This window comes from Primulina eburnea, chromosome 4 (assembly GCF_022965805.1).
Source record: "Primulina eburnea isolate SZY01 chromosome 4, ASM2296580v1, whole genome shotgun sequence".
Lineage (NCBI taxonomy): Eukaryota > Viridiplantae > Streptophyta > Magnoliopsida > Lamiales > Gesneriaceae > Primulina > Primulina eburnea.
In genome coordinates, this window is record NC_133104.1 from 38,188,445 (window position 1) to 38,197,874 (window position 9,430).

The window sequence follows — 9,430 nt, forward strand, 5'->3', positions numbered from 1 at the left end:
CCAAACAAGAAATAGGCATAAAAGATTTTGATAAATCAATTGATAACTGATAAATTCCTAGAGTAAATAAAAATCAAATCTATAAAAATTCAAAATACCGATTCTTTACAACTGGTTTTACATTCAAAGAAAAAGAAAAATATATCCAAATTACATACCTGTGGGGACCCAGACGATAATCGTATTCTTAATCATCATTGGGATAAATTAATCAATTATAATAAACATGGTCTAAATTTTTTTTAAAAAATACACAACGGAAACGTAATGTAAATCAATCTAATTTACATATTAAAGTTAAACATACAAATCTTGTGTTATCTACAAGAATTCAACTAGGTTCAACTATATATCAGTGCTGAAACCTAAGTTGCTTCGAAGCCCGGATCTCCACACTATCTAGTCCAGCATCGTTCTCTTCTTGACCCTGATCCTATCCCACATGTTGCCATGCACACATACAAACAAGACAACAGCCGGATAACTCCGGTGAGAATTACATTCTCAGTATAAATCATGTATACATACAATCATATAATCAATATAACCGTATATAACAGACATGCATAACATGTATTCAGATCAGAACATAAATTCATATCAAGAATAATTCCTATTCTAAACATGTACCATCATCAGGAACATAAATCGATATATATCATATTCAAGAACATATCCAACATAAATCAATATAAACTGTCAATTAGACTCGTGACTCCACATTTTAGACTAGACTCAATCCTAGCCTAGAGATCACGGTTTTCAGATGTAGTATTCCTATATCGACCAACAGTAATAGAAAAGACTCTAGTTCTATCTACGTCGATATAACCAAACACCCAGTGTCCTGACCTAACCGTCATGGACTGTGATCCTATCACCAATACACTATCTTGTGACAAAGTGCAATGGGCCAGTGACGAGTCCTCACTATCCGGCCCTTCTGTCACAAGATCAAATGTCTACGACCATGCACATTCGCCTATGACTCAAGACATGCATTGTCTATACATCCATAGACCAAAAATATCAATCACATTCAATTGCAAATAACAATACAATAGAATAAAGTATGTGATTTAGGGAAACTCGAGTCAAACCTCACTCGAGTTGTGCAATCCCAACTCAACATTAATTTATACCTTTATCTTCTCGCTCTGATGAAGACGAAGTCCTGAATTCCACTATGTCCATTTTCAATCTGGTAATAACATTACCGAACAGACACAATATCAATATATATAACTCAATCCAGAACCTGTTCTGATCAATACTCAAATCAAAATACACTCTGATCACTGTTAATTAACATACGGTATCCCAATACAATCTACAGCAATACCAAATCTGATCAATATAAATCAACTGATGTTTCGACGGCATAACAATACAGTCTTGATAACCCCGTCAGTCCGAACATCACAAATATAATACCAGAACTCATAATCACTATCAATATAACTCATAATTTCAACGATAATACAAATCTGATATCGCATTTCAGTCAAATCGATTCCGAAAATCATAACAATTACAGAAACAGTCTGTTCTTCAATATGACTTCAAATATACGATGTGTAATGTATCAGAAACACCATATATGATTCATATTCGATTCTGACAATATCATAATTTCAAATCATGTCTAAACGTAACAAAACTTACGTCCAGTTATAGCTGTCGCCGCTAGGAACACGTTGCTATGCTCCGATTACAAATCAGATGACCGGATCGTAAATCAGAGCTTGAGTTCTTCTTCAGCAACTCGTTTCTCTTCTTCTTTTTACGTTTATTAAGATTGATATGTATATATATACACACGTCGCATGCAAAGGCAAGTGGCATCTTTCCGTTCTGCATGACTCGCGCATATGCGCGCCCAAGCCCCGTGCATATGCGCGAGATTTATTATCTCGGCGCTTGTGCCTCAACCGCTCGCGCATATGCGCGTCCATCGACGCGCATATGCGCGAGACCTACTGTCTCGTGCATCCACTAACTCGCGCATATGCGCGCCTTCCGCCGCGCATGTGCGTCGAAATCTCTGCCCTGTTCGCGCATATGCGCCGTTCACGTCGCGCATATGCGCCGAGCACTCCACTAGGCTAGTGGACACCTCGCGCATATGCGAGCCCTCACGCCGCGCATATGCGCGGAGTCTTCTGTCAAAACCGCGCATGTGTGCGCACCAACTCGCGCATGTGGTCGCATGGCATTTCCTTCGCACATATTTCGCATCTGTTCTCGTCTTTCCCGGTCCACTCCGTTCCGTCCATAATCACTTCAATTAATCAAGAAATCATCCCAGATTAATCTCAGATTACGGTAAATATACCCAAATCATTTCAGATTACGGTAATCAAATTCTCGGGCCTTACAATACCCTTCCAAACAATAAATTTACTTTCCCAAGATTCTTTTAAAAAATATAGAGATAAAAATTAAAAATACTTTCATAATAGATTAGTTCAAGTAAGAATAAAATCTTTATCAAAAGAAGGATTAAATAACTCTATTATTGGTATATTAAGACATGCTAGATTCATGAACTTCGAAGATTCCTTATTAAGGTACGTAGAATCTAGTATTTGTACATGACCTATTTCTTTTGATTGTTATCCAAATTTTTCAGTCTCTCTAAATGATAAAAATATTTTAAAAGCAATAATCCTAGAAATAAAAACTCATGATTATAATATGTTTCGTGGATAAATTCTAGTAGAATTAATCTTTAAAATACATTACAAAGCCATGATTTCTGGTTTTGCTACAAAAGTAAAATTTCATAGTAAGAAAAAAAAGATACTCTTTTAGATTTGAAAAATCTAATACAGTGATTCTGTAACATACCGTACTTTTTACCATTCAAAATTTGCGGAAAAATTTAAAATTTTCTTTAATATAAAATAATCTTCAATATTTGCCATAAAATACCACAACCAAATCCCCATAAGAAAAGGTTGTCAAAAGAGTCGTTCATAAAATATTTGAAATTCAACATCACCAATAAAATCTGCTAACAAAATACTTGCTCAAAACATCTCCCATCACATCATATAAATCAGAGTATTTTTAAACTTTGCATAAAAACGTAAACATGGCGGTCCTCGGGTTTAGCCTCCCGCTCAGTCCAAGCCTGCCACTTGGTCTCCACCTCCTGTCTCCTCATCAACATACTCACCTGCATCGATCAAGTCTAGTGAGTCTAAAGACTCAACACGTATAAACTGGGAATAACGAGTATTACATAATAAAACCACATACAACTTCAAAATATAACATATATACTTGAAACTTAAACTTTGCGTAATAAACTTGAACTCTTAATAAACTTAAACTTTCATAATAACTTTGAACTCTCATAAACTTCTTTGAACTTGAACATACATACTTTGAAACTTGAACTTGCATAATAACTTGAACTTTCATAAACTTGAGCTTTGCATAAACTTTGAACATACATGCATACATAATATGACGTGCCATCACATAAACTTTTTTTTAAACATGATTTCATACTTCAACATACTTAACTTCATCATTTTGTGTAGAGGATGTTTCAAAGCAAGTGACCCATAACATAATAAATATCTGATCAGAAAAACCACAGTACTGGACTGACAGGGACGTATCCACTGCCACATACATGAGATCCCTGTTCATAATTTAACAGGCCAGTTGATCCACGTTCATAATTTAACGCTTCACAACCACGATCTAACCCGTTCATAATTTAACGGGCGGATTGGTCCCCGTTCATAATTTAACGCTTTCCAATCCTAACTTCAAACCCGTTCATAATTTAACGGGGGTGGGGGGGGGGAGAGGTCCTCGGTCACGTTCACCGACTTCCAAACCCATTCACTTTTGGTCACAAGACATTTAGCATACCTCAAAAACTTCAAATATTTTCTTTGCACGTCATACATACTTACTTTGCATTGAGGGATTCGTTGGATGTCAATCGGGTCGTTGCTGCAACATACTAATATGAATACATAAACTTAACTTGTACAACTTAAACGTAAATGTCATGCTTAATCCCAAGCTAAATAGATTCTTAGAACATTCTATAATTTCCCATGACATAACCCTGTAAAACATCATATTAAACCATGGTATAAAACCTCAAATCAAACCTTAAATAATAAAAGAATATACCTAAAATCTGAAGGTACACGGACCCCGTCCCTAGGTCCGTATCATGGTCCGTGTCCGTGCGCTTAAAAATTGTTGTGATGAAATAAGAAGGCACGGACACCGTGCCTACCTCCGTGTCCGGGTCCGGGTCCGCTCTGTTCGACGAATTATTTTATGAAAATTTTGCGACATGTCTATTCTCCCAATTAACACATAAGGCATCAAGATTCATCACTATGAGACCATTCTAGGACACCATAACAATGAACTAAACTTTTATAATCACCCTACAATTCATACGACCCAAAATATTGTCATTTATATTAAAGTTTATTTCTTACGACATCTTAATAATTCAAGCTCTTAACGACATGAATCAAAACCTCAAAAATACTCTAAACATCATTACTAACTTCCTTATATGCAGCAACGATCACCCGTCGATCCCAAACAAAGCCTGCAACATAAAAACTTCAAGAACATATTAAAATTCATAACTTTCTTGAAACACGATTTGAGCAGTCATACTAAAAACCCCATAACTCACTCGTTTTTAATCCAAATAACTCGAATTTTATATCAAATCGAACGTATCGAAAAGATCTACGTTTTTGTACTTAAAAGGTTTCTCAAAATATGTACCGAAAAATTGCAGTTTTCGAAAGAACAGCAAAACATGAGTTTTCGGATCTAAAAAATAGCAGTCATACTAAAAACACTATAACTCACTCGTTTTTAATCCAAATAACTCGAATTTTATATCAAATCGAACGTATCAAAAAGATCTACGTTTTTGTAATTAAAAGTCTTCTCAAAATATGTACCGAAAAATCGCAGTATTTTACAGAACAACAAAAACGTGAATTTGGTGATCCAAAATTGTTTCAAACTTGATCTAGACGTAATTGCTCAAACTTCTACGCATCGCACATATAATTTTTTGCATAAATAACAACACAACGCATAATATGACAAGATCGATGCATCAAGAACAGAATATACGTTCCTTTTGATATTTAAAATACCGTAACGACGATACCGAAGCGGAGACGATACGGGAGACGATCCGTGACGAACTTGGCTCAATTTTCTTTGAATAAAACTAAACTAAACTTGCTGGAATTTGTAGAGATTGTACGTTTGTTGAAGGGAGAGGGGAGAGAAATAAAATGAGAGAAGAATTGATATCATAGAGTTTTACAAACATTTCATTCCTTATAGTCAAAAGTTTGAAAAAGGTGTTTGAATGTGTTTTGTGTTGTGTACGTGTATATGTGTGTGTAAATGTGTGAGTGTGTGTGTGAGTCAAAGTGTGTGTGCTTGTGTGTTGATATATATATGTGTATATATATATATATATATCTACATATATATAAACAATTATAACATATATATTTAATATAATAAAAAAATCTATTTAAAAACATTTAACATACTAATTTAAAATAAATCTCATATTAACCCCATTATAAATTTTAAATTTAAATAAGATGCACAAATACTACAACTCTAAAATTTTAAAATCAATTAATCATTTAAATAATTTAATTAAGCTCTTAAATTACTAAAATTAATTAAATTATTTAAAATACTCCATCCTTATCTTAAATAAAATACTGCATTAAAATTTACTAAAAATCGTCCCGATCTCCTTTCCTCGATCTCGCCTCGAATAATCGCCTGAAACATAAAACTCTAAAAAACATTTTAACGTACATTAAATAAACATAAATAATTAAAATAATAAATTTCATAAATTAAATATATGCATGCATTAAAATCATTTAATAAAATACATAAGGAATTTAATAACTTGCACACACTTGGTTCATATGGACTTAAAATTTTCGGGACTTCACAGATTCCTAAACCAATTCAATGGAAAGATATAATACTTCCAGAAGAATGTATTTTAGAAGGTGTCGTCAAATGAGAACCTATAGAACATGAAGTACCCAACACACAATTAAAATAAATAACCCAATGTTTAGATGAAATAGTTAATCTTTTTTTAGATCGAACAAGTAGTTATAATAGTCTTGTTCGATCTAATGATTCTTCCACGCCAGATACAATAGATTTATGAAGAATATCACAAATAAACTCTCCATATGAAACACACTACAAAAAAAAGTGTTTCTAGAAGCGGTTTTTGAGGAGAACTTTTAAAACCGCTCGTGCAAACTGAACAACAAAATATGTTTTACTTAAACAGTTTCTATTTCCTTACTTTTAGGATTGGTGGCATAACCGCTTTAGTTGTGCAATTTTTAGTACCGATTTGTAACAGCCGCTACTATAAATTGCTCTTATTGATTTCGCTACTAGGACCATTCTGGAAACTACTCTAATTGAATATTTTTAACAGTGGTTTCACAAAACCAGTGTTGTGGACCGCTCTCATGGCTCTGTTTTTTTAGTATTGATTTGAAAATTATACTTATTAAATATATTTAGTATTGGTCGTATAAACAGTTTCTAAACATTGCTCTTATTAATATAACTATTAAGAACATTCCAGAAATTGATCATATTGAAGACATAAAACAGCTTTTTTCATAGAACCTGTGTCATGGACATCTGTTACTGCTCTATTTTTTTAGGATAGGTTTAGAAATTGTACCTGTTGAATATTAGTGTGGGTCGTGTAAACCGCTTCTATAAATTGTTCATATTGATATGACTATTAAGAGCAATCCGAAAACTGCTAATATTGAAGACATATAACCACGATTTTTATAGAACCGGTATCGTTGCCCGCTTTTATTGCTCTATTTTTTTACGATGGGTTTAGAAATTGTGCCTATTAAATACTTGTAGTATTGGTCATATAAAACGCTTTTATAAATTGTTCTTATTGATATAACTATTAGGAGCATTCCGGAAACTGCTCATACTGAATACATGTAACAACGGTTCATGAAAACTTCGTCATGGATCGCTTTTATTGCTCTAGTTTTTAGGATTGTTTTTAAAATATATCTATTGAATACTTTTTAGCTTTTGTTTTATATACCGCTAGTGAAAACTGCTCTTGCTGATACAACTATTAGAAGAATTTTGTAAACTGCTCATATTATATATTTTTAGCAGAGATTTTCTCCAAAAGTGGTTGCCACAAAAGTTGAAAGATCCAGAGAGTTTTATTATTCCTTGTGTTATTGATGATTCTCATATAAATAGAACTTTATGTGGTTTAGGAGCAATTATAAATTTAATATCTCTTTCCATATTTACAGAACTTTGGAGCTTGGAGAAGTGAAGCCTACTACCATCACTCTACAACTAGCAGATATGTCTCTGACGTATCCATGATAAATAGTGGAGGATGTGTTAGTGAAAGTAGACAAATTTATCTTCCTTCGAGATTTCGTGATATTTTATATGGAGTAATATCAAGGACAAGAAGCATCATCAATTTTTTGGAGACCATTTCTAGCAAGTGGAAAAACATTGATCGACGTACACAAAGGAGAACTCACTTTGATAGTTGGTAAAGAGGCTGTAATGCTCAACATCTACCATGCCATCAGAGGATCCAATGAGTTAAGTACATGTAATAGCACTGATATTATTGATACTTGTTTATCTTTAGATTGTTACAAAATATTAATTTCATTGAAATGTGTTTTTTCACCTAAAAATTTAGTGTGCAAATCATGACATTTGGATTTTTTTTTCACAACAATCTTAAATGAATTCAAGGGCATTTTCTATGGTAAATAGCTCTCTTTGTCTTGATATTGTAATTAGTGCAGAGTTGGTCGTCGAAGAGAGAATTGAATACAATGATCTGGTGGCCTCAGTTGGAGATGAAAAAACCCCATTTTTGGATAAAGTGGACAAAATCATTGGCTGGTGATATTGAAGATGAATCCAAAACTAGTAATTTAAAAATTAATTTTTATCGTTTCAATATACTTTGTTAGAATTAAACTTATTGTGGAGATGCTAAGGCAAAACCAGTAGATGTTGGATTAGTACAAAACCAGTAGAACCAGTAGAAATTGTAAACCAGAAGTACTTGTAAACCAGTAGAACTAGAAGTACTGGTATCGCGCTAAAACCTGCTAAAACAATTCCTTAGCTAAAACCAGAACGAGATGGATACAAAATTCAAAATATACACTAACAGAATCTTGCGTATCTCAAAATCTCTAAAATATTACCGTTGATCTATTAACATGATACCAGCATTTATTGCTTCATTAAATGCCATTAAATGCTATACAAGAACATTTAAGATAGTATACCATTTTTGGTATGAACTGCAACTGATTACTTTTGATGTATTCTGCAGGGTCCATTTTAAGCAATAAAGCTGAACCACCAAAAGAAAAGAGCCGTTCAATTTTTGAACGTTGAATAGAGCCTATATATGGAGATGAAGGATTTTGTAAAAGACCACCGCAACATTGAACAACTATCTAACTTGAAAAACATCATTTGAGCATTGTTAGAACTTTCAGTTATCTAAAGAGCTCAACACTGAAAAAGGCAGCACACGCTTCATTGCATACTGTTGATCATTGAGATTATATTGTGCTAGCTACTTCAGTTATATCTTCTTAAGCTATTCATTTCATCAATTCATTGATAGAAGAATTTGTAACTGGAAAAGAGTCTTTTCCAGAAGTTGAGATTATTCAAGAAGTTGATTTGTAAAGCTAAGAGTTTCAATAGGCGAAGGGCAAGTCCTATTGAAGTGGGTGTGTACAATTGTTGTGTTGTATTCACCAAAGTCTTTTAGTGATACCTTCTGGAAACAGAAGAAGGGGAGACGTAGAAGATTCATTTTCGAACTTCCAGAAACAAACCATGTGTTATCTACTGTTTTTCGACTATATTATTTTTCACCCACTAACCAACAGATCGTTTTCCGCACATCATCTTGTGATCTGTTGGTTTTTATAATTGAAAAAGAATCGTTAAAATCTCTAACATGATTTTAGCACATCATTCGAAAGAATTTAATAAGTTGGCCGTTGAGTTTATTCAACCCCCCCTTCTAAACTCAACCCGATCCTCAACATACTTGATCTTATATCATATCATAATCACGAATCTATTTAGATTTTCAATATATTAGCACTACAAGAAAAACGCCATACAACAACACACATACGACAACGGTTTTTGTGAAAAATCATTGTCGTAGAGTTTTTCACAACGGTTTTAGAAAAAACCGTTGTCTTTTGGGGGTCAAAGACAACGGTTTTAAGAAACCGTTGTCGATTAGCGTGGTTTTTAGACAAACAACAATGGTTTTGGAAAACGTTGCCAAATTTAG